Raw genomic sequence first — 26627 nt, 5'->3', positions numbered from 1 at the left:
CAGGTATTAGCAAACCCCCTAACACATCAAAACCCCATATGGGATCTTCTTTTTGAGCAGCACAGGCTAACCAGCTGTGGTCACCTGTAAATAAGGTTGAAGTCACTTAGACCCTTGGCTTGGGAACGCCGTGGCCACCGGGGTGGGGGTCACTGCAGCACCTACGAGAATGACGGGGACAGCCTGCTCCTGATGCCGCTCCCCAGGCCGCAGCCCGGAGCACTGCAGTCAGGTCTGAGGTCCGGCCGGGAGCGCACAGCTCCACAGCCACTCGGAGCCCTGCGGTGCGGGTGGAGCTGGGACCGTGCTCGTCCATCACCCTTCCAGGCACCCAGACTCGGGAGTCCCCTGGGGGAATTTTTCTCTGCCTCATAATTCCTGTCTCAGCCTCTTGTGGAATGCGGTCCATGCCCAACGGAAGCAGGGCTTTAACCCTCCGGGACCCAAATCCATCACTGTTTGGATCCAGGATGTAACTTCCATGTTAACTCACCTGGTGCTCCCTTCTTGTGCTGAACTGCCCTCCCCCGTCGATGACATTAGGTCGTATTAGAAGTCCCGACTTGCTTGTCCTTAGCTAAGACTCTGAGCCTCTTGCTCAGTCTTCCTGACTGGAACCACTCTTCTGTGGCAGAAAAGCTTGGGCTGTCGGCAACCCATCATTGTCCTCGGTCTTTTGGGTTTTCTGTTGGTTTATGGTTCTCATGCAGGGATACCAATTTGCACATGAGAAACACCTGTAGACATTTTAAAAAATACAGACACTGGATCCTCCCCACTCTTCAGCCAAGGCTGGAAGCTTTCTCCCTCTAGCAGGGGTTACACAATAATTTGCTTGGGAATTGACCACACATATTGGCATAATCATGGTAAATTGCCCTTTACTCAGTGCTTCCCACGTGGCATTTTCTACTTCATGTTGTCTTAGTACGTTCATTATCACATTTAATCCCTGAATTATAGATAATCACCTTTTCTTTTGAGGACACTCCTACTTGCTAATCTTGAATACAAGTATCTTTGATTCTCTTAATCTATTTCATTCCTGAGTTTCCTGTTCCTGGATTTAAAGAGTGAATTATGGACACATGTATTTAAGATTCTCTTAATATATCTATCTGACTTATCCTCTAACCAAATCATATCTGGAGAAGAGAGATTTTCTCTTTTAAATATTTGCATTTTCTTACTATATAGTAGTGCGTACACACGGTGGAAAATGTAGAAAGCATATAAAGTAAGAAAATTACAGCCATACATTATCTAAACACCAAAGGACAGTGCTATGTCATGTTGGGCATTTAACCATTTTTCTTAATATTTTATCATAAAATTTCCCTAGGGCAAGTTACTTAACCCTGGAATTGTACTAGACTTTTGTCAAGTACAGAATAACATTCCCAGAAATGACCCCAACATCAAAATAGTACGGGAGGCTGGGAAGGCCATAGGGCACTCAGCTTATTCTCTGAGTCCTACAAAGAATGCTGTTAATTCACTGATGTTACTCATTCGATGCCTGTGAGTCACTCACTCACTCAGCTGGCTCGGACTGAGACCTACTTTATACCAAGTGCCGATCCAAGTGCTGGGGAGACCCCAGAGAGAGCCTGGATCACGGCATCACTGTCCTTCTTCATTTGCTCCCAGAATCCTACTCAACAAACCCACATGGGATTGGGGGGTGGAGGCAGGTGAGATATGGTAAAATTCATTTCATTATGTTCCTTTAGACATATTTAAATAGCATGAAAATAGTCACTAACTTTGATAAGTTTTCTTTTCCCTTCCGATGTATTTTTGAGGATGGGTATAGTTTTGGGGCAGCAAGAGTAATTGATAGATCTTTAGTATGTTAGGATTTTATATGAAAAATTAAGAAGGAAACTGGCACCTTATACAAAGGGAAGAGGCAGTGAGGAAAACACAAGCCACCCTCGAACTTGGCTACCATTCAGAATTTCTGGTATTCAAAAAAGGGAAACATAATTCAAAATATTTTCCCTAAATATTTTAGCCCAGAGTAGAAATACATGTAGGCAAAGTTCAGCTCACTGGAACCTACAACAATGTGCTTACTTAAGCGAAGGTATAAACAGACCACAGATACTATAATGCATCCTTTACTTTAAACTAGTTAATGTGAGCAAGTTTCATTTCACATGAATTGCTCAGTACCAATTTAGGAAATATATCCTTCTTGATTGGTAAAAATAGCTCACTGATAACCAGATTCAACAAAATTTAGTGTTAAATAATTAACCTATTTCCTTCAGGAAATGCTTTTGAGTAATCTGAGTTAAGTATTTCCTCTATCTGATCTATTTCTTTTCACAGAGAAAAGTAGTATTATTTGCACATGAGCTACTTTTACTCCTCTGGAGAAATCTGACTGTGAGCTCAGGGTAAGAGTTGTCTACTGCACAGTAGGGAAAAAAAAGATTCATTTCACAGCAAAGATCAGAATCTTTTTTTTGAGGGGCATGGTGAGCTGGGGGACAAGGGAAATGCCTTTGTTTGGAGACAGACCACAGTAATCCATCCTGAAGCTGAAAGATGAAAACCTTGTGAAGAAATGTGGAAGGACACACTGACACACAAATGTGTTCACTCTGCAAAAACAGAAAGAAGGAAAGAAAAAATAATTTAACTGCCCTATAAAGAGAATGGACAGAAAATTGGTAATAAGGGAGAGTGAAGGAAAGTTAGGGAAGGGAGGAGAAACAGTGAAAGGGAACTTGGATGCGGTGGGCAGAGTAGCAGGTTTCTGGAGCTTACAATGAAGGATGATAAGAAAAAAAGTAAAGTTTAAAAAAAGTTACAAAGTTTAAAATAGTTTAAAAATTAAAAAATGAAGTTAAAAAATAATTTTTCTATAGTGACATGGAAGATTGTAAAATGATGGAGGATTTTATTTCAAAATTCAAGTTGTTTGAGTTTCTCCTCCATGCTCCAAACAACAGTAAGATCTGCTTGTGTAATTGGTTTTGGGGGACACCACAGAGAGGGGTGAGCAATGCAGTTCGGTTGGCCAGGAGCAGAATGCTTTTGTGGAAGGCAAGACTGAAGAGAGATCAACAGTTTCATGAGGACAGAAACTCAAAGCCAGAAATTATCTTAAAAAGCTTAGTGTGGTGGGCAGAAAAATGTCCCCCCCCAATATGTCTATGTCCTTATCCCCAGAACATAGGAAGAGGTAATTTTCCCTGGCAAAGGGGGCCTATGTTTGCAGTTGTGGTTAACGTTGCTAACCAGCCTACTCTAAGAGAGATGAGCTGGATTATAGAGGTGGGCCCATTTTAATCACCAGGGTAGTTAAATGAGGAAGAGGGAGACAGAAGAGGGGAGAGAGGAGAGGAGATTTGACCACAGGATCAGAGTCAGAGGCACACAACCATGCTGACCTTGAAAGAAGGAAAAGAGGTCACAGGCCAAGAGACGTAGGTGGCCTCTGGAAGCCAGAAAAGTCAAACATACAGTTTCCCCTGAGGCCTTCAGAAACAGCCGTGCCAATATTTTGACTTCAGCAGGCTCCTGCGTTCAAGAACCCTACAAGGTTAAATTTGTGTTGTTTAGTGGAGACTATTTCTTTTTTCTTCCTACTACCATGTCATTTGGGGATACTTGTTACAACAGAAAGTGAATACACTAAGCTCCTTGAAATGTTCAGAAATTGCAGATAACACTGGACTGTCCACTTTGATATGGGATAGGGCTTATGTGAAAGTCCAAAGGACAGTGTGACCTTTGCTAACATCTGCTTTTCTCATTTTTAGGAAGAGAACAGTAAGTCAAAACCTCTGTAGTTATTATTTTAGACAAGTGTCTCTTAAAACATTATGTAGCCCTGTGCCTTAGGACACCAAGAGAGTCTCTGTTCTTAGAAGAACATGAATCCCATGAGATAGGGTCTTACATCTGAGTCCCACAGTGGTCTCTTATTGGCAATGAGAACTTGGGCAAATCATTTACCCTCTTTAAGCCACAGGATCTTCATTTGAAAAGGAAGATAAGAATAAGGATTGTTTGGGTGATTAAATTGTACACACACACACACATATATGTACAACATTTAATACAGTGACTAACACATACTAGGCACTCAACAAATTCCTGTTATGGATTTTTAAATGCATGTATAAAAGGAGGAGAAAGTTGCGGGAAGTTGTGGGAAAACTTAGTTCATGGCCCCAAAAAGGGCCATCTCTCAACGGGCTCTGATCAGTCAGTCCCCAGTGATGGGCTAATAAGCAGAAACTATAGCACTTGAGGATTTAATTTAAACATAAAAAGGAAGGAATTTAAACATAATTATTAAACAGGAGGTATGTTTACACTGTTGGCTGGATCATCTTATCTGGAGAGCTTTAATAAGCAGAGAGTCTCCCCTGTTTTAGAGATGGGCATGCAGGAAAATTACTTGGATGGGTGGGCCGTTCTCACCCCAAGATCACATGACTTAGTACTCACGGAAGTAACACCTCTTGTATGTTATTCCAGATGGACTGTCCTCCCATGATTATTGTCAGCTGCATCATCAGTTCAAGGAGACAGCCACCTGGGTCACACTGGAATATTAGAAAGAAAATCTCATTTAAATTTTAGATAGCTGTAACATGAAATAAAGTCATTATTTTATGCCTAAAAAAATCTAAGGAACAGAGAGTAAAGACACTCTTCATTGGGCAACTAAGAGAAAACATGAAACAGGTTAGACTGTCAGAACACAAAGCTGTATTCACACGTCTTCATTTCTGTATTTTCACAGCCAATACACCAGATCTCCAGGATAAGTCACAAATCTGCCATTAAAGAATGTGATGTAGAAACACGAGGAGTAGTATTTGACAAACTGGAAGAAGAACACCTTCATGGCTAGGTTGTTCCCACAGTCAGTCTGGTCCTTGGGATCTCTGCAGCTAGAATAAAGAAAAGTTAAGTCTGTAAAACTGTGAACAGCTTTGAGACCATAATCAAAGCCACGGACACATGAGTTAACAAGCTAAATATGTATATATATATATATATATACACAATTCACACTTTTTTCATATAAGCTGTTTTGAATTCCTTAAAATAGCTACTATGTTAATTCCAACTGTACACACTGTTGTAAGAGTTTCTCCCACTATGAATGCAATATCACACAAGGCAAAAAAAAAACAAAGTCACCCGTTCCTTAAAATTTATAAGCACAACAGTATCCAATGGGCAAGAACTGTCCTCTGTCAGGTGTAAGTTGAAAGAAAGCTACTTCTAAACATCCTGCTAAGTGAAATTCTCTTGTCTCCCTGAACGGCAGGAAGGTAGGACTATTGAAGAAAACAAACAAAACACGGGGCAACTTGCTAGAAGCATTTGGGGAACATAAAACATCCTCCTAGTTCAAAATTTGAATTGGTCTTAGTGTTTTCAGAAGATGACCACTGAGCAGACAACTGGGAGAACGACCCAGCCACATGCAGTGTGTGGGAAGCAGTTAACTAGGGCCGCTAAGCCGCTGGCTGGGATACAAGCCAGAGAGAAGAAACATTTGTTATAGAAGCCACAGCTGATGAGAATGGAGCTACACTAACAGGAACAGCATGGGGGGAGGACACATAACAGTGTGATTACTTGTCCTCTCCGTAACGCACAAGCAAATCTGCCACTGGAACCACGACCCTCTTCCACTTATTTGCAATAGAGAGACTATTTACTTTCAACAATAGGGTACATGATCTAATGTAATTGAAATTATTATTAAGCACTGACATATTTACACAGAGCTTGGACATTCTAAAGCTATCTTTGTCCCTTTTACTAATGCATAGCTGCAGCTAATTCACTTCTCATATAGGCTAGAGAAAATACGTTTACACTTGAAGTTTTCTAAAGACTGTAATGTACTGGAATTGAAGTGCCTAAAAGATAAAGTCTCTGTTTTGACCTGGTTCTAAAACTGGTGTAGAAATGACCTCAGCTGCAGAAGGAGCTTAACAGACTCAGTCATCTTGATTGCCACTTTCTCATATATGGCGTTCAGGGTCACGATGATGTTAAAACTGATGAGGGAAGCAGTGATGGGCGTGGCCCACCTGCACAGTCAGGTACTTCTGGATTGGGTCTCTTCCATTCAGGTTCTTGGGAAGTTCTGCTGAAAATACAATGAACACTGAAAGTCCGTAGACAATGATCCCAATAACTGAAGCAATGGTCAACAGGACCTGACAACCCAAAAGCCCAGCAGCATAAGGCTCACTAATGATCATATTTTTACACAGAAAACTTGCCCCCAATCTACGCTTAAACAGACAACATGCACGTGCTGTAAACCTCACATAAACCTGAGAAGTGATGTAAATCTCATGTAAATGCCACAAGAGACGTGAATATCCGGCATGTTAAATTTTAGGGGAGGAGGAATGAAGGATGTCAAAAAGAATGAGTGCATCCACTAATGTAACATGCTGACAGCAGGAGCAGCTGTGTGCAGGGCATAAGGAATATATGGGAACTCCACTTTCTGTGAATTTTTCTGTAAACCTAAAACTGCACTAAAGAAGGAAGCCTGTTAAGTATATCTTTAAATGGCTGAAAATGGAGTAACTGGTGGCATGTTCTTTTGGAGACAAGTCTGTGATAGCAGAACAAATGAAAGTATCCCTTCTACATCTATAGAATTATTTAGGTTATGAACTAGTTGTAACCCATGAAGGGGATATGCTTTCTTTCAAGGGAGAACCTATCACTGATTCAGGGGTCAGCAGGTGCTAGCTGTCATCTTCATTCTGAATAGGACCAGTGAAGCTGTGGACATGCCCTGAGGGAAATAGTGGAAGTGACTGCAGGTCTCTGCTGATGAAAGCTTCACATGCTTTTCATACTCCTTGAGATCTTAAAATGACAGGTACTCCTACTCCCTGCATTTGCACAAGATTCATGTCCCTGATCCATTGTAGTTCTGACTGTGTGGACTCAAGGGCAACGGGAGTGTCTGAATCATAATTTGCACGTGGCTGGTAAGGCTTCAGTTCCTCACTAGGCAGGTATTTTTCTGCCCACTGAAGAATGCACATTAAAGGTACCATTTTTAAACTGTTTTCCTTCCATCTACCTTCTTGGTCATAGTCCAGAAGCATGTACTCAGGGTCCCTGGCTGCTCCTGATGGCTGCCCCAGAGAGAAAGCTACAAAGAATGTGAATTTCAAGACTAGGTGAACCACATCATGTTATTTACAGTAACAGCGGGAGGCTGGCTTGCACCTGCAGGGGAGAGCAGATGGAGTGTTTACAAGCCCCTCCTGGAACCACACTCCTGCATCTGGATCCCAGCTCCGATGCTAGCTGTGGGGCCTTGTGCAAATTTCTTAACTTCTAGGGGCTTCAATCTCCTCACCCATATAATGGGGGGATAATAATAGCAATTTATAGGACTATTGTGATGAGTCAATGATTTATTAATTGTGAAAACAATTAGAACATTAACCACAGGCATGTGAAAAACTATACCTAAGTGTTAGCTATGAATATGGTGACCAAAGTCTTAAAAAGGTGTTTTTCTTAGTTTTTAAGCCATCACTTTGTAGAGAAAGCATTTTATTTTCTCCTCTACTCTCTTTCATCATCCTTTTCTTCACAGTAAGTCTTCATGATTGTGAAAGGAATAACTTTTTGGTGTGTGTGTGATTAAATGTGAAAATTAGTTAAGGCTGTGAAAAATGTATTATACAAGGTATATTAAGCCTTCCTCTCTTGTACAGCACATATAGGCTATTTAAATACTATGCATTTTTAAAAAGTCTGCATAATAATTTTTTAATTATATATTAAGTAATCTTAATAGTTAAGATTCTTTAAATGCTTACTATTGCTTCAGCACACATCTATTTTTCTAAATCCTCACAATCACCCTGTTGGGAAGGTAATATTATATCTCTTTTACAGATGAGGAAATAGGGCCACATGGAGATGATGCAATTTGCCCCAAATGAAGCAACTATTAAGTGAAAGAACTGAAATACTCAAAGAGCCCAAAGACACACTAACTGTAGAGCACTGTCTACTACATGGTCTGTGAAATCAATTGTAATTCATTTCAGAACTTTTACAAACTTGACACATTTCCATTTTTCTTCCAAGCACTTAATGGGTTCAATATTTCTTACGAAACAGGAAAGCTTTCCATTCTCCTTCCTCAAGTTTCTTCTTATTTATCATCATTTCTGATCATAATTTTAACATTTGCTCATTAAAGATAATTTGAAAGTACTCAGTACTGGACAGAACTGTTGTCCTGGATCTGTCCCCAGTCTTAGAAGAGGGCCCAGAATTTGCTTTAGGATAAATAACCTCCCTTTTGTTTTTAGTCCTGTGATTTAAGCTCGATTAACCAACTCTTTCTGAAGCACCAGAGGTAGATCTCAGTTGGTTTAAGACAAATAATACCCCTCATTGTATTGGCCTCACACATGATTGGAGAATTGGCAAATAACCCAGTAAGAGCCACTATTATGTGAGGAGATACGTGCTTGTGCCCATGTGAATGATAAGCTTCCTCTATCAAGAGAGGAAGCTGCCAAAGAGACCTCTCTTGGTTTGGATGGATGATCTGGGATGCTGAGTGCCTAGAAGCAGCATGCTGAGACATAATTGGACACAGAATGAAGACAGGACAAGACCAGCCCTTGACATCATCTGGGCTACAGTATCTCTCCTTGACTGAAGCCAGACCTCAGATCTGAGGTTTTCATTTACAGGAACCAATAAATCCCATGCATCCCCATTTTTTGGGTGTTGTTTAAACACATTGGAAATTGATTTTGTCACCTACAATGAAAGGACTCCAACTCTGAAAATGAATAAAAAATAAAATAAGGAAAATGCTTCTACCTATAGACATAATTCCTTCAGAAGGGTACATTGTTTGTATATTACAAATCATTTTATATATTAATTTTATTCTCAAGCCTATCGTAAGTGTAACACTTTGACATGTCATAAAATATTTTCATGGACACACTTTTTCATGGCTGCAAACTATTCTACTTTGTGAACGTTTGGAAGAATATTTTGGCTGAGATTTTATATATATATATATACATATAAAAATATGTCTGTGACTTGCATCCGTACTGACTTTTCCCTGCCATTTTGAAATACTTCCTGATTAAAAGTTTTTCAAAGCTGAATTAGTTGATTAAAACATAGGAATATTTTTGACTCTTGATATCAACTGCCAGACTGCTTTCTAAGAAAGCTTGAGGAGTACACCAGAAATTAACACAGCATTGTAAATCAACCATACTTCACAAAAAATATCCAGTAACCTAGGCATGGGATTGGTGATCACTGGCATTTCATCCTCATAAACAGAGCTGTGTCACTTGAGAGGTGGAAAACTACTTCATTTTGATGTGCACTGAGTGAATTACCATTGGAGTGTGACATCTATTTTTCTTTGTGAATGTGTGTTCCTTTTCTCTGCCTTCTATGCTCCTGAGATTTTTTGATGTTACCTTTGAAGTGATCTGAACTCTCTATGTATTGAAGGAATTAGCCCCTTGTTGGATTTGTAAACAAATAACATCCTCTGGTGTTTTGTTTAAAATTAGGATGCTTCTGATGCATGGAAATCTTTGTATACTTTCCTCAGAAACTTACTGTTCATCTAGAGTTTGTGTAAACATCCATATTTATTTCTAGTTTTTTTCTAATTGTGTTACTTTTTAAATGTTTCTGGAATTTATCACAATATATGGTTCACTGTATGATTTCAATCTTTTCTTTTCCCCCCAAGTAGCTAACGAGTGTTCCATTCACTGAATAACCTTTATTTATCTCCCTGATTTGTAATGCCTTCCATCTCTTATATTAAATTATTATTGATATCAGAGCCCATATCTGGACTTCCTGTCCTATTTTCTAATCTGGCTATTCTTGAACTACTAAAAGTCTCATTATCTTATTAATTATTATATTACTAATATGATTTTATTCACAATAAACCCCAAATCAATTTTATAACTTCTGATATTTTGGAGATATGATCTTTTAATCTAGAATCATGTGATTAAAGCATCTTTTATATCTTTCAGTAGTTTTTACTTTTATTTTTTGATAGTTCCTACTATCCTTTTCTTAGGTTATTCTTAGACATTTTACCTTGGTTGTTACTCTTGGGAAATTTTAGAAATCTTAATGCCTCCATCTGGTCTCTTAATCAGACCCTGGAGAATCCTAAACCACTGATCTGATTTGAACAAATGAGGTGAAAAGAATAGGGGGAAGCACTGTGAGCAGAAGAGACTGTGGAACCTCCAGAGTGGCGCCCTGCATTGGCTCAGATGTTCTCTGGAAAAAGTTTTCTCTATGAGACTTCATAGTTCCCAGCTTGATTTTCAGTTTTCTCAGGATTTCACATTAGATTTTAAAAAGTCTGTGGCAGGTTCTTACCCAGAAAAAGAGCACTTGCACAAAGGGTTATATGTATAAACTTTCCCCAGGTGGTAAATGGAAAACTCTCTTCTTCCTAATTAAAAAAACAAGTTAAGTCAATCAAGGGATTACACCAATGAAATGACTTTTCTCCTAATTGGTCAATAAATCCTAAACATAATTTAAAAAAAATAATTTTCAGACATAGCCTCATTATTTGTAATTGCATGGGTTTTTTCCTTTTTTTTGTTCTTTTCTTTTCCGTTAACGATGTCAAACAAACAACAAAATACGTACAGTGTTCATTTTAATACTATTTTTTGAAAATGCATATGTGAACAGTAAACTATTTCCCTGCCATGGCCTGAGCTTGGGGGTCTGGGTACCTGACGAGGCCTGAGCTTGCCTTAGATTTCAGAAGTGACGGTAGTGACAGCATAGAGTCTGTGCAGGACAGAATGTATCAGAGGTATCGGCAGCTAACTGGTCTCCACTGTGTGTTTCTTGGTTGAGCTTTATGTGTTAATTAGCTACAACTATGAAGTTTTAGTGTTTACATTTTAGAGTTTATATTTCGAATATTTTTAAGAGATGAAATCAGTAAGAATCAAGGTTTACCTGGATTATAAAAACAGATATAGTATAATAATAGCTGTCCCTAAGTACATGACCCTTCCTCTGTGCCAGGAAGTCTTCCAAGTAGATTCTGTACATTACTTCGACCCGTCATTGCCACAGTCATGAAGAAGCAACCCTCTTATTTTTATTTTATAGGAAACTATGGCACAGAGAAGTTAAGTTGTCCAAGATCACTCAGGAAGCAAGCTGCTGTGTTCAAATATGAATTTAGGCAACTTCATTCCCAAGCTCTCACTACCACAACGCTGGCCTCTCTAAACAATGGAGCATACTTTCGCAAGTAAAGTAAAATGCTTCAATTAAAAAACTAAACAAAAAAATATTAGGCAATTTTTTAAAAAAGGAAGTACGATAAAGTGAAATGAGTTTTCATCTTCAATTTTTCAACAAGCATGTTCTAATGAAAATTTAAACTTATTAGCTGGCAATTTTAAATTTAAAATTGGCAGTTTAAATGACCAAAAAACTTTTCTTCAGTATGTTTTGTATGCTGCCAATATGATACGTTTTTGTTTTTCAGGACTCAAAAGCATTATGTACATCTAATTTTGTCTAAGTTTCAGCTTTCAACTCTGAATGTACAGTCTTTTACCAACATATGCTTTGACCCCCATCTTCAGTTGTAAACAATGGGAAATATTCATAATGGGGATTATTAGAAGCTTATTACATTGTAAAAGACAAATGTCACTTTCTATTGGTAGCTGAACCTCATTTTTTTCCATTTATAAAAAGAGGAGTTTTACCTGCTCCCTCCAGAACTTTTCAGTGCCAACATTCTGTAGATCTGTGATTCAATTTATTAAATCTATAGTTGGAGACATTTTCAGATGCTCCTAGTAAAAGCATTTTCTTTCCAAGTGTTATTCATGTTCACAACATACTGTCCTGCTGCTGCTGACTGCAAGTACCATCAGCTCTAAATTATCTCAGCTGATGGAAAGAAGCAATAATACAGATGACTCAAAAAATCATCTTTTCATAGCTCTGGAACGTTGATACAAAGATATATAGTTTTATTTTTTTAATTTTGCAGCAGGAGTGGCAGCAATAAATTTACATTTCCAATTATATAAAATGCCTAGCTCAAACACTGCTCAAACACTGATGGCATCTCAACAAATGTTTCCCTGCTTCTCCTAACCTTTCTCTGACTTTAGGATGAGAGTCATGCTGCTTTGTGCACATCCCAAACGGAAGTGGGAGCAGTGACCGGGACTTAGTTAAAGACAAAGGGGCACCTAGTCTACGATGAAAAGGAGGCGGCAATAATGAAGGCACATGTGAAAAAATGGGAGTCAACTATAAAAACCAATGTGTCTTTCCTCCTACATCTATGTCATAGCAGCTAATTTATATTTTGCATTTATTTATTGGTGTTATGAAAGGATAAAAGTCAATGCCTCTTTTCTTATACACTTATACAAGACTTTTTCTTTTCCCCCATTTTACTGTTACTATGAATGAAGGACCACACTTCTCTTCTGTGTACACCATTCCAGTCAGTGCTCCTTCAACTTGGCTGCACATTAGAATAACCAGAGGAGATTTAAAAACTTCCCTATGCCAGAATGCACCAAAGGCCACTAAGTACCATCCGAGTTAGCAGTGATGGAATCCAGGCACCAACATTTTTTAAGGTACCCTGGTGATTCCAACATGCAGCCAAGGCTGACAAGCCCAAAAGTAAACAGACTAAAGTGCATCTAAACAGCGCCCGCTTTTCCTGGGTAATCTCATCTGTCTCCACGTGGGGACACCGCGCCTCCTATTCTGGCTGGACTTGTTCTTCCTGTTCAAACGTGTCCCATTTTTACTCAAGTTCTGCCTGGCGCCGCTTCCAGAACTCCAGAAGTAAGGTGACTAACAGAGAGAGAGAACAGCAGAATGTGGATCTTCAGTGATGACTGATGCTTCAGAAACCAGCACTTAATATTTATTACCGTTAACACTTTGGTAAACGGTTAATAAAATCACATTTATTTATAGGCGATACTAAAGAGAAACATGAGTTAATGCCTTTTTTTTAGAAAAAAGAAAATGTAGATTATTTATTGAACTTTTGGAAACAGACTAGCTCTCTAGCTCAAGAAAAAGTTATTAACGTGATGGTCTGACGCAGGTGACTGTGTCTGATGCTAAAGTACCTGCTACCAGCATATTATGCCCACTAAAAACACAAATATCAGGGGGATGGGTATAGCTCAGTGGTAGAGCACGTGCTAAGCATGTACAAGGTCCTGGGTTCAACCCCAGTACCTCCATTAAAAAAGAAAATTAAAAAAAAGTAAAATTAACTGTCACAATTTAAAAGCAGTGCACGGTCCACCCTCCAAGCCTTCTCCTCACATCCCTGTCTCTTCTGTCCAAAGGACCTGAGGGTGGGGAAGGGGATAACAATGCTTTAGTAACCCTTGCATTTCTATTTTCCACCACCCCAGTCACACAAAATTAAAATAATATTCTTAAATATGGAAAACTGCCATTTTCCTCAATCTTCGGTAAAGTAATTTTTAGAAATCGTCAATCTGTTTTAAGACTCGTAACTTCAAATAGTAGACAAAAACAACATGAAATGTTTATTGAAAAATGTGGCTTCAGGGTAAATCCCCTAAGCCCTTCTTCCAACCAGACTGTTACCCCTAGGCCCTAACTCTAGAGAAATTCCAGAATAACCACTGTTCCCTCCACCATTATACCTGAGTCTCTACCATGCTCTGAGAATAAAGAGAAAAAAGACACAGTCCCTGCTTCCGGGAGCTCCTAGGTGCACAGGACTCATCATGAAATGATGGCTGAGGAGGCGTGTTAAGACGGCTTGGATAACAGTCAGCAGTGGGTGCTCGGGGCAGAGAGCCGGAACTGTAGCCAACGCTCTCCCAGAGGAGGGAACCACTGTGGTGAGTTCTGAGATGCCCTAGAAGTGATCAGGTGAAGTTATAATGTTAAGGCCATTTCTCCCTGGGGAGCTGCACATGCAAAGGAGGGAGGCCAAAGAGAGCCAGGTCACTTCCAGGAACTGCAAATAGTCTAGAAGTGAGAACAGGGTGTGGGAGGCAGGTGAGGCAACCAGGTGGAGAGATCACAGGTGCACATCACACAGGACTCTGTGTGCCTCCAAGGTAAAGGAGACATGCAAAGTGATCTAGAAAGAAAAAAGATAGAGGCAGGGAGACCTATTGGCAGGTTCATGTGAAGGCCTGCTGAGGCCCCGCTAGGAGGAGAGAGAAGAAAACATTTCAGCAGGTGGACGGATTGGCCACAGATGTGATGGAAGGGCAGGAAGAGGTCAAAGATGCCGGCCAGCTTTCTGGCTTTGGCAGTGTCCTAAATTATAGTGCCATTTCCTAAAACAAGAAGGGCAGGAAGAGGAGCAAGTCGTGAGAGGAGACAACTGATTCAGTTCTGGCTGGGTGCCTGTGGGCTCCAGGAGAGATGTCCAATAGGCAAATAAAAGTCTAGAAATCGGGAGAAAGTTCTAGGCTGAGCCAAGTAGTTTTCCTGCTTCAAGAGGCTAATGGTTGTGAGTGGACAAGCTCACGAGAAGAGATGTAGAGGGGTAGCTCTCACCGTCCTGCACATGGGAAGCATCTGGGAGACTTTAAAACATAGTGCGCCCCAGCCTGGTGTGGGGCCTTTGTACTGTTTATTGTTTTTTAAATACTTTCCTTTGTTGGGGGGGTAGTTAGATTTATTTATTTTAATGGAGGTACTTGGAATTGAACCCAGGACCTCTTGCATGCTAAGCAAGTGCTCAGCCACTGAGCCATACCCTCCCCACCATTTTTTTGTTTTTAGACATTAGCTCTACTGAGCAGTCAGGGTTGAGAATCAACCTGTAGAGAGCAGAGAGCCTTGGGGTAGAGATCAAGGAGAAGCTTCCCAGAGCCCTGCAGACCCCAGCAAGGGCAGCCGGAGATGCAGGGAGCCTCGGATGGGCTGTGAGGAACGTGAACTCAACACTCCCCAATGACAAACATGTTTCAAGCACCCACTTCCCAGCAGTGTTTCTTCTGAGTTTACTACTTTTCCAGTAATACTGGGTGAGAATAGAAATAATCTGGACAAAGGGATCAAATTCAAATGCTCGTTCTGACCATTCTTAGCTGCGTGATTACTGATTAAAAGGTTACCGGTCTGCCACGTGTAAACTGGGGGACCTAGAACCGTGCTCGTGGGCTGCTGTGAGCGTAATGAAATGACAACTATAAAGGCACTCCTGACTCTCAGAGGTAATTGCTACTATTGTCCCCATTTGGGACACCAAGAAACAGAGTCACAGAAAGCTTCAAACATTTGCCCAAGATGAAGGTTAGTGTCTGGAATCAAGCCAATGACTTCGTGGATCCAGAGCCCAGGATCTTCTTACGAATAACACGGCACTGCCCAGGCTCCCTGCTCCAAAACCCGCCTCCCTTTGGCTCAGTTCCATGGGCCCTGCGCTGCACAGATGTCGTCACTGCCTGCCTGCCCGCCCGGTGTCTGACCCCGGCACTGCTCCCTCCATCTCACACACCGCTTCCTTGGGCACACCAACCCTCACGAGGCCATTGCTGTGGGTACTCGGATGTTTACACGGAAACGCAGGTGGCAGCCCAGCTTTTTGCTATAGATGCTGCTGTCAGTGGAGGCAAAGAGCTCACAGTTGGTGGCGGAGGCCACTTCTGGTATCCTCCTTGGCTGGAGAGCTGGATGGAATCCAGTTTCCCTCTGCAACTTAGACATCCAGCATGAGAGTTATGTAAGGCCATCTGGCCTCTCAACATAGAAATGATGCCCCCGCAGTCGTACTTAATATTGTAATCTCCTGGCTCCACCAGGGAGCAGAGGCCATGGCCTGTTGTCCAACAAGTTTTGTTTCCTTACACGACAGCTACAATAGGGTGAGTAAACACCGGACCAGAAAATCTACAAAGCCCTCGTGTACTATTTCCTGACACTTGCAGGTCACCCAAATACCCCAGATCCTCCAAGTAAACAACTAGTAAGAGGAACTGAGCTGGCTCGTCTGTCAGATCCCTGATGGCAGGACGGATTTGTCCTCTCCTGCTCTCGGGATCATCCGTTCTCCTTCTGTGTGCCCTTCCCCGATTGAAGGAGACTGTTCTTTGTTTATGGGCTATGGAGTATTTGTGGCTGTCTGACGAGAACCTTCGAAACTAGAGCTCTTGGTGAGAATGGAAGCATGGCACCCATGTCTCATGAGCTCAGCTACCGAACAGCCTCATCTAGCCAAGACTGTGGCCAACACCAGGGGTCCACGCTGTTGAGTGTTGGGTCTGGAGAGCAATGCCTCCACCACTGAGAAGCTGCCCCACCACTTGTGCCCTTGTCCCCATCCAGGGGGAGGTGACGCATCCATGGGGTGAAAGCCTTGAGGGCACTAGGTGACTGTGGACCAAGCTGTGACTGGCTGGTCCTGCCCCCCAAGTGACCCATGTTACCCTCACATGCAGAAAATCCCCAAAGAGACCCCTGCTTGAGGGAATGGGTCACCTATAAGCCAACTGTCCTTGGGCCACCTAAGAAGCAACACAGTATACACAGTGAGCCACCCACTCACTACAGTATCCAAGGCTCACAGTTCCCTCATGTGACACCATGTACCCCCAGCAAAAAGAAGACCGTTACTTTGTAATTGACTTGAGAATTCTACTGAAAACACTGCCTTCCACCTTCCACTTATGAAGTTCTTTCCACTGTGTCCCCTGCTCTGCAATTGTGCAATCAGTCCAGAGCTCCCTCATGAGAAAGGAAGGGGCCGGGCAAATCCAATAAAGGAATGGCACAGCCTTTAGCACCAAGATGGTGGAAAAGTCAACTCCCAGTAGATCTTGAGCTTCAATACACACTCACCGAAATACAGCAGGATGTTAAATGGCACTCCCACAGGTCCCAGGACAGGTTCAAGGCTGACCATAAAATGTCAAAGGGTGAGTGGTGGCCCAATTTCTGGGAATCCCAACACCTTTCCCAAAGCAGTTGGAATATTCCTCCCACTTATTAGCATATGAAGATACTGAGTGCATAAAATCTAACTATCCCACAGCTCGTGGTTGCTCTCTCTGCTGAGATAGACAGCCCACACACTGTCTGTGGAGTGTGTATCTACTTTTACTTTAAACTGGAGCACCCAACCCCCATGCCTCATGGCCTTTCTGTTGCCTTCTGAAACAGCCCACTCTGTCTATGGTGTATATATCTCTCTGAATAAATCTACTTTTACTGAACTGTGGCTCTCGAATTTGTTGCTGGGCAAACCAAGGACCCACACTTGGTGAGGTGCATCCCAGGGACCCAAATACGACCTGGGATATGGCCATCCTCTCCCCCACATTTTCCTGTATCATACATTCCTTCCCAAAGGATCTCACCTTGTGCACTCCAAAATAGACAGCACTCATGTGTCCTGACCAGGATCTGCTCCTGTGTGTATCATTTCTTATTTCCACTAGAACATCAACTTCAGGAGGACAAGGATTTGGTTCTGTTCACAAAGGAAGCACCAGCACATCACAGGTGCTGGAGAAGTATTAGCTGAATGAATGAGCTGTGGGAAGTCCTGGGATTTCCACCTGGAACTCCTAGCCTCTTGGGTCCCAGCTGACTACAGGTGCTCCCTGCTACTCATGGCTGACCTCTTGCCACCACTCTCTGCTCTGCCATCACCTGAGCTGGGATGAGCTGAGATGGGCACACACCCCGGAGAGCATGGCGCATGGTTCATGCCGTTACAACACACTCGCCCCTTGACTGTTAGAGGTTACTTAGGGTGGACAAACTGAAGGCAGCACCATGTGCACCGCCCTACCCCACAACTCACTTGAAGCACCAGGACTGCACACAGGGGAAACGCTGGCCCTTTACAACCTAAGGAGAGGGACTATGGGTGAGAAGAGGGTCTCTGTCAACTAACAGTCTCTTTACAAGCCCAGTCTTAGGAAAGCTCTTTAAAGATACTTTTTGTATCATCCTTGTGTTTCTATAATCCCTCTAGATTTTGTCATTTTAATCTACACATCAGAAATACAGATATTCTTGAAATCTCTATTGATTTTCAATGAAGAAAATCCTCAATTTCCTACACTGCTAAGAAAATTACTGCACTTTATTTAAAAAAAGCAGCTTCCTTTCATGACTTCCTATCTTCAAACACCTAATTTCACAAGAATCAGTGAAGCAGGACATGAAAATCATGCTATGCTTTATCACCTACAGGTGGGCAGGGATGAAATGAATGAGTACTGATCTCATGAGACGGGTGAGGGTGAGGAAGGACCAAGGATGAGAAACCAACGTTTTCTAACCCATTTCTCTTTTTCAGAGTCCCAGACAAAACAGTGTGATTGTATCAACTAAAACAAGAATATCTGCACCCTTCTAAATGCACGCTACAACTTTACTACTACACACGGCACTCTGTCATTGACCTAAAGGCTGATGACAGCCAAGAAATTTGCAGGGATCTTATTCTGTGCTCATCCCTTTTTGTCTTTGGAACCTCAGGATATTTGCCTCCTCTCCCTGAGTGTCATTTTCCTCATCCTTCAAATGGGAGTGTAACTGTCATTCATTTGCTCAGGGTCTATTCGACAACTGGAGACGGCTTATGAAAACAACAAGAACAAAAAAAGCAAAACAGAAATTCTGATCTGTGTTGTCTTCCTCCTCCTCCCTGAACTTGAATGGCATCTTTCACTGAATCCCGTACTTAAGGAGTAGTTCTGATGAGGAAGTCACAGGACTGCCGTGTAACTGAGAAATGACCTGGTGTAAAAGAATGAATTGCCAGCAAATCCTCAAAACCCATAAGGGTGCAAACCCTGGGAGCTACAGGCATGGGTGGGAGTTCCTTGGTTCCCCATTTCACAAATGGGGAGAATTTTGCAGGGTCCATGAAAGACACAGATAGCCCAGTAAAACCACACCATGTTTTGGAGTACACCAGGGCCACGTCGATGCTGACCTGTACTTCTTCGTGTCCCAGAGCAAGGGCCCTGGGCAGGGGTGACTGTGCTTGAGGCTGGACAAGAACTTTCTGTTCTGTCTCTTTTGCTCTCTCTCTTCCTGCAATAAAACAACTGGTAGGACTCTGGTGGGGAGCAATATACCCACATTCTCTGGCAAGCCACACACCAGGCAGCTCTAGCTGATCTGAGAGAGGACTCTTCAATGAACATATATACATCAAAGTCAGGCAGAAGGCTGCCTGTGACCTTGGGAATCCAAACCAGCTTGTCCTCTTAATCAGGATATTAGACATCTAAAGAAAGTGTGCACCAGATGAAGACGATGCATTAGACAGCGTTGGTGGTTATGGCCAGCAGTATCTAAGGACAAGTCATGCTCTGGCAGATGGGAGCATTTTGGTTGCTTTAAGAGTTTGCTACTGAAGGGCTGGGACATTTCATTGGGCCTTGAATCTCCAGACCTCTTTACTCACAAAGGCAGACAAGTTAGGTGAGCCAGCTCAGCCTTTATTCCAACTTCCTAACCAAAATGCTATGAGGTTGAAAATATATTTCTCAGACTCTTCTGCAGCAAGGGTTCCAGATGTGGCTTTAAAAATGCCCATCAGAGATTGAGATTTACAAATATTAACAACTATATATAAAAATAGCTAAAAAAACTAAATTTCTTCTGTATAGCACAGGGAACTATATTTAATATCTTGTAATAACTTTTAATGAAAAATAATATGGAAAGGAATTCATACATATATATGTGTATATGAATGACTGGAACATTGTGCTGTACATCAGAAATTGACACATTGTAACTGACTATACTTCAAATAAAAAAAAAAATATATATATATAATGCCCATCAGCAGCTTCTGAGTGTCACTTAAAGCAGAAAACCAGATGAATGGAGGCAAAGGTGGGTGGAGGAGCTACGTTATTTTGCTGGGGTGGATGCAGCGGGCCTGGCAGAGATCTAGAAGGAATGCTCACAACAGCCACTTACTGATCTGCAAGTGAGTTTTGGTAATAGCTTCCTGAAATCCTCCCCACCCCTCCTGATGAGCCAGGTGTCTGGCGTTTCTCTGGAAATCACTAGGCACAGCCTGGGACTCAAAGGTAAAAATTAAAAACTGCAGTAAGGTAGCGAAGAGGCTGGCAGGACGTGTTGGACAAAAGTAGGTCAGAATCAACAAAGAATGAGGAGGGGATACAACGTGGGCTGAGGACCCTGACTACAGTTGTGGATTGTCTGTGTTAAGGACTCTGAGTCAGTATGAGTAGATGGATTGGTGTGGACTAAAATGGTGGCCATTGTTCAGATAAATATGTGATTTGGACTTTATTTATTAGAGGAGGGATTTTTTTCCCCCTTCAACATTGATCATTCCTAGGGAGCAGAAAAATACTCTGCCACACAACATCTAAGTGCAAAAGAGATGCTACGGGATGGTGGTGGTGTGAAAAATTTCAGTCCCGCAGTTCCAAGTTTTCCTTAATGAGGTTCACAGAGTTGGTACTTAAAATAAAATAAGGTACTTATAATAAAGACATCATCATATGTACATATCCTTAAAGATACACATATGGTGCTATAAGTGGGCCTGAAATGTGTTCTACATTCTAAAATCCGATGAAATATAATCAGTAGCTCAATATGCCTCTCGGCTCTATAATCATGATGTAGCTAATGATCACAGAAAACAAGATCAGCTAGTAAATTTGAAATTTGTCTTTTCCAGTGTCGAAGATAATATTTTTTGCTTTACTTAAAAAGCATTTTTTTAATTAGGACTGTCAGTGTCCATTGGTATATGGGGTTCAGTAGATATGTTCAGATGTTCTAGACAGTGAATCAGAGCAAAGACTGAGGTTTAGACAGTAGTTAAATGCCTCACCCGTGTAATCAGCATCCACATATTGCTATACTGAAAATCCTTAAAACTGAGAACTTCATTAAAGCAACTAAAAGAAAGGGAAAAAAATAGCCACAGACTAGTGGAAGATTTGTAACGTGTAAAAATGACAAAGGGCTATTCATGAGCATATTCTTAAAAACCCCTACACTTTAATAAGTAAAACAACAAACGGACAACAGGTTGCACACTTCTCCCTGTAGGAGAAGCCATGCAGATGGACTCTTATGTGAATGGGGCTGTAGCTGTAGAATTAGTTACTCTTGCAAGTAACTCAGTTAAAAACAAATGCAAATGGGATACACTTCTACAATATCTGAGTAAAAATCTTGGAAAACTTACTCCTCTGTTAAGCAATGACAATGGCAAAATTTGTTAAAATTAACCTCTGCAGAACTCTGGAAATTTAACCAAGGCTTCCAGCAATAAGGGGAATGTTTATTTGAGAAAAAATAACAGCTAAATCTCCATAAAGATAGTCAGGTTTGTCATATCGTAACTTGAACTACCCCCATCCCCGTATCCTCACCTAAATGGTGGCCTTTGAAAGCAACAGTCTCACAATCAAGGAAGAGGCAGAAGTGATTTGAAGTTACCCAAAAAATCCGCCCCCAGAGAGCTGTCACTAATTCACCTATCTCAAACTCATGCTGTGCAAACAGCCTGTCCCCAGAGTGTTTGTGGAAAACAATCAGCAGTGAGTAACTTTACAACTGCATGAGGCAGTGGTACCAGTACAGGCTAATTAGATGCTGACTAGGAAACTTAGAAGGCAAAATTGAGTATTGAGACTTTCTGGGGTTGGAGGTAGGGTTAAATAGCTCCAAAAAATTCTGAGAATTGTAGAAGTCCATACACATGTGTGGCATATGGCAAGGAAAGATCTGAGAAAATCTTAAGCCTTCAACTCTGGCTGAACTTGAGGTTCTGCATAAGCAAGAACTAAAGTCTACAGAATAGCTGCAGACTGCCTGCCGGTGCTGAGGGCTTCCCTCAGCACGCAGGCACACAGCCACCTGGCAACAGCTCAAACGATTGGCTCCAGGCATTGAAAGAATTCACTGTCCAATCATTATTACAGTGATGACAACTAGGCTTTCTGCACACATACAGATCTCATGGCCATGCATGATAAAGAATACAGACTTTACAGAATTTGTTCAGGAAAGTAACTACATAAATAGCTGCAGCAGCAATGACAATGGAAGCAACGATAAACCCTGGAGATGAGGAAAATCTGGCTTTCAGATCTGCCATATTGTAATATTTTAAATGTCCAATTTTCAACAGAAAATTACAAGATGTACAAAGAAACAGAAAAGTTTGGCCATAACACAGGGGAGAAAGTAGTCAATAGAAACTCCCTGAGGAAACCCAGACACTGGACTTACTAGACAAAGACATAAATAAGGAATTACACATATGATTAAAGAGCTAACCGAAACCATGCCTAAAGAATTTAAGTATGTGAACATCTCATTGTACAGAGAATATCAATAGATAAAATTTACATTAAAAACCAACTGGACATTCTAGAGATACAAATATAATGACTAAAATGAAAAATTCAATAAGAGATTTCTCTGTAGATATGAACTTGTTGAAGAAAAAGTCAGTTAATTTAAAACTACTGAGATTATCCAGTCTGTGGAACAGAAAGAAAAAGGAATGAAAAAAAATAAACACTGTGTCAGAGATAGGTTGGACACCATCAACAATACCAATACACATATAATATGAGCGCCAGAAGGAAGGAGAGAAAAGAAGGGGTAGAAAAAATATATAAAGAAATAATGGCTGAAAACTTCCCAAATTTGATGAAAACATTAATTTGTACATCCCAGCAGCTCAACAAACTCCACGTGGTATGAACGTAGAGACATCGAAAATAGGCACATCAGACTAAGTGTGTCAAAAGAGAAGAACAAAGAATCTTGACAGCAGAAAGAGAAAAGAGGCTCAACATATTCAAAGGCTCCTCAGTAAGACAGTTGATTTCTCATCAAAAACCATGGAGACCAGAAGGCAGTGGGATGGTATCGTCAAAGTGATAAAAGGAAAATACTGTCACCAAGTATTTTATAGCCAACAAAATGATTCTTCAAAAAAAAAAAAAAGAAGAAATTAACACACTCCTACAAAATCTGAAAGGATCAATTGCTAGCAGGCCTGCCCTACAAGAAATACTAAGGATAGTCCAGCAGGTGTAAATGAAAAGACACTCACTTGAAAAATAAAGAGCACTACTACATGAGTAAGAAAATAAAACAGTATAAATACAGTATTACATGTACGTGTTTTCTTCTATTTGATGTAAAAGACAACTACATAAAACAATACTTATGAAACAGTGTAGATGCACTTATAAATGCATAAAGGTGTAACTTGTATGACAGTGACAGCATGAGGAGGGGGAGGGAAAAGATTGTTATCAAAGCAAAGTTTTTGTGTACTATTGAAATTAAGTTGGCATTCATGTGAATAAGATTGCTTTAAAACAATATGTTAATAATAATCTCCAGGGCAATGGAGGAGAAGGAGGAGGAGGAAGAGGAGGAGGAGGAGGAGAAGAAAAAGATAAAATAAACAACAAATTAAAATGGCACACTTGAAAATGCCTACTTTGTACAAAAAAGTGTAGTAATAGAGCATTGGGGAAATAAAAAGTCATATAGAAAGCAGATAGCAGATGTAACTTCAACCTGATAAGAAATTACATTAATGTAAATGAATTAAATATTCTAATCAAAATAGTAAAGGCAGAAATAAATGGAATAGAGAATAGATGAATAACAGAGAATAATCAACAAAAAGAAAAGTTGGTTCTTTGAAAAGATCAAGAAAATTGACAAATTTTTAGCTAATACTGAAGAAAAAAAGAGAGAAGGTTCAAATTACTAAGATGAGAAATGAAAGGAAGGATGTCACTACTGCCCTAACAAAAATAACAAGGAATATAAGGGAATACCATGAATACTTGTATAGCCAATAAATGAGATAATCTAGATGAAATGGATAAATTTCTAGAAGGATATGTGACTAAATCTAATTCAAGGAGAGATAGAAAACTCAAATAATCCTACAATAAGTAGTGACTGAAACAGTAATCCAAAACATTCCCACAAGGAAATGCTAGGCCAGTATGGCTTTGCTGGTGAATTCCATCAACTACTTAAAGAAAAAACAAAAACAAAAAACAAACAAACAAAAAAATGCTTCACAAACTCGTCTAAAAATAAAGAGGTGGGCACACTTCCCAATTCATTCAATGACACGAGTATCACACTGATACCAAAACCAGACAAAGGCATCACAAGAAAACTAAAGACTATCTCTTATGGATATAAATGCAAAAGTCCTCAACAGAATAAAAGCAAATCCAATCCAGTAACATATAAAATAGACCACAATTCAGTGGGATGTATCCAGGTATGCAAAGGCATTTCAACATACAAAAGTCAATTCATGTAATATGCCATATTAATAGAATAATAGATAAAAACTAGGAATAGAAGGGAACTTCCTCAACTTGACAGAGAACATCTATGAAAAACCTGGAGCAAAGATCATACATAATGGTGAAAGACTGAATTATTTCCTCCCAAAATCAACATTGTACTAGAGGTTCTAGTCAAAGCAAACAGACAAAGAAAATAAAGCCTCTAGATTAGAAAGAAAGAAATAAAACTATTTCAATTCCAGATGACATGATATTATACATTGAAATCACAAGGAATCCACAAAGAAAAAAGAGAGAGAGAGAGAGAAAAAAAAAACTATTAGAATTAACAACATAGTTTGACCAAAATTGTAAGACACAAATCGATATATAAAAAAGTAATTATATTTCTATACAACAGCAGTGAATAATCTAAAAATAAAATGTAGGAAACATTTTCATTTACAATAGCATCAAAAAGAATAAAATACTTAGGAATATTAAGAAAAATTTGTGGAATACTGAGGAAAATGTCTGAAACTTGTATATTGAAAACTAAAATACTACTGATAGAAGTTAAAAATGACCTAAAATAAATGGAAAGCTCTTCTGTGTTCATGGATCAGAAGCCTTATCATTGTTAGGATGGCATTTGTCCTCAAAATGACCTATAGATTCAATGCAAATCTGGCTTTTTGGGAGAAATGAGCAAACTGTTCCTAAAACTATGGAAATGCAAGATACCCAGAATAGTCAAAACAATCTTGAAAAAGAACAAAGTTTTGAAGTTTCCAAATTCAAAACTCAGTAACAAAATGGTAATCCATACAGTGTGGTACTTGCATAAGGGACACACAAATAGATTGAGAGAAAAGAACTGAGAGTCCATAAACAAACTCTTACATGTAGCCAGTTAATTTTTCGTAAAGGTTCCATGACAATCCAACGGGAAAAAAGTAATTTTTACAAAAATGATGCTGGGACACCTGAACATACACCTGGAAAGAAAGAAAACTGAACTTTTACCTTAACACCATTTATGAAAATTAACTCAAAATAAATCACAGACCTGAAATTATAAAACTTTTAGAAAATGAACAATGAGAAAATCTTCAGGATTTTGAAGTACAAATACTTCTAAGATATGACAGCAAAAGCACAAACAACAAAAGAAAATATATCAAGTGAACTGGACTTCAGTAAAATTAAACACTTCTGTGCTTCAAAGGACTTCATCAACAAAGTAAGAGGACAATCCACAGAATGGGTGAAAATATTTCCAATATTTTCCCTGATAAGGGACTTTTTATCCAGAATAGACAAAGGAGACTTAAAACATGAAAATACAAAGACAAATACAATTAAAATGGGCAAAGAATTTGAATAGATGTTTCTCCAAAGAAGACATACGAATGGGAAATAAGCACATAAAAAGATGTTCAACATCAGTAGGCATTAGGGAAACAGAAATCAAAAGCACAATGACATGCCACTTCATACCAAATAGGATGACAAATATATATGATATATGATATATAAATATGTATCTATAAACTCGGTAATAAAAAGTGTTGATGAGGATTTGGAGAAACTGGACTCCTCATACATTACTACTGGAAATATAAAATGGTGCAGTCACTTTAAAAACTACTTTAGCAATTCCTCAAAATGTTAAAAGTAGAATACATCCCAGCAATTCCATTTTTTGATATATCCTGAGAAGAACTGAAAATATGTGTTCACACAAAAACTTGTCCATGAGCATTTACAGCAGAATTATTCATCATCAACTGATAGATGGATAAGCAAAGTGGTGTATTTATAACAATGGCATATTATTTGAACACAAAAAGGACTTTGGGTACTGATATATGCTACACCATGGATGAGCCTTGACAACGTCACACTAAATGAAAGACGACAATCAAAATAGGCAGCATACTGTATGGTTCTACTTATATGAAATGCCCAGAACAGGCAAATCCGTAGAGACAGAAAGTAGAGTGGTGGCTGCTGGGGTCTAAGGGAAAGGAAGTTTAGGGAGTGACTTACTAAAGGGTACTGGTTCTTTTTGGGAGTGATGGCTACAAAACACTGAAATGTACTTAAAATCCTAATGCACAATTTCAAAGGCTGCATTTTATTGTATGTGAATTATATCTCCATAAAGCTGTTACTTTTGAAGCTGAGCCCACATATGGAGCAACTGGCCCAGCACTGACTGCAGCATCTGGAGGGGGAGTGACCCACCCACCC

The 26627-nt window shown here is 40.1% G+C and overlaps 1 long non-coding RNA gene across 2 annotated transcripts in view; it reads right to left on the bottom strand.

The window, feature by feature from the left end:
• Positions 1 to 249: 249 nt before the first annotated feature.
• Positions 250 to 26627, bottom strand: part of LOC135320912 (uncharacterized) — a 39803-nt gene continuing 13425 nt past the window's right edge. The window contains exons 4-5 of one of the 2 annotated variants that reach the window (XR_010380287.1): positions 4471 to 4568; positions 250 to 737 (exon numbers count right to left, since the gene is read on the bottom strand). This is a non-coding gene — a long non-coding RNA (uncharacterized LOC135320912). Of the gene's footprint in view, positions 738 to 3917; positions 4569 to 26627 lie in introns of those variants that run through there. The other variant, XR_010380286.1, reaches the window with a different exon arrangement.

The sequence above is a fragment of the Camelus dromedarius genome, unplaced genomic scaffold, assembly GCF_036321535.1.
Source record: "Camelus dromedarius isolate mCamDro1 unplaced genomic scaffold, mCamDro1.pat HAP1_SCAFFOLD_164, whole genome shotgun sequence".
Taxonomy (NCBI): domain Eukaryota; kingdom Metazoa; phylum Chordata; class Mammalia; order Artiodactyla; family Camelidae; genus Camelus; species Camelus dromedarius.
The sequence above is the reverse complement of the archived record's forward strand: the minus strand, read 5'-3'. Positions and strand labels throughout refer to the sequence as shown.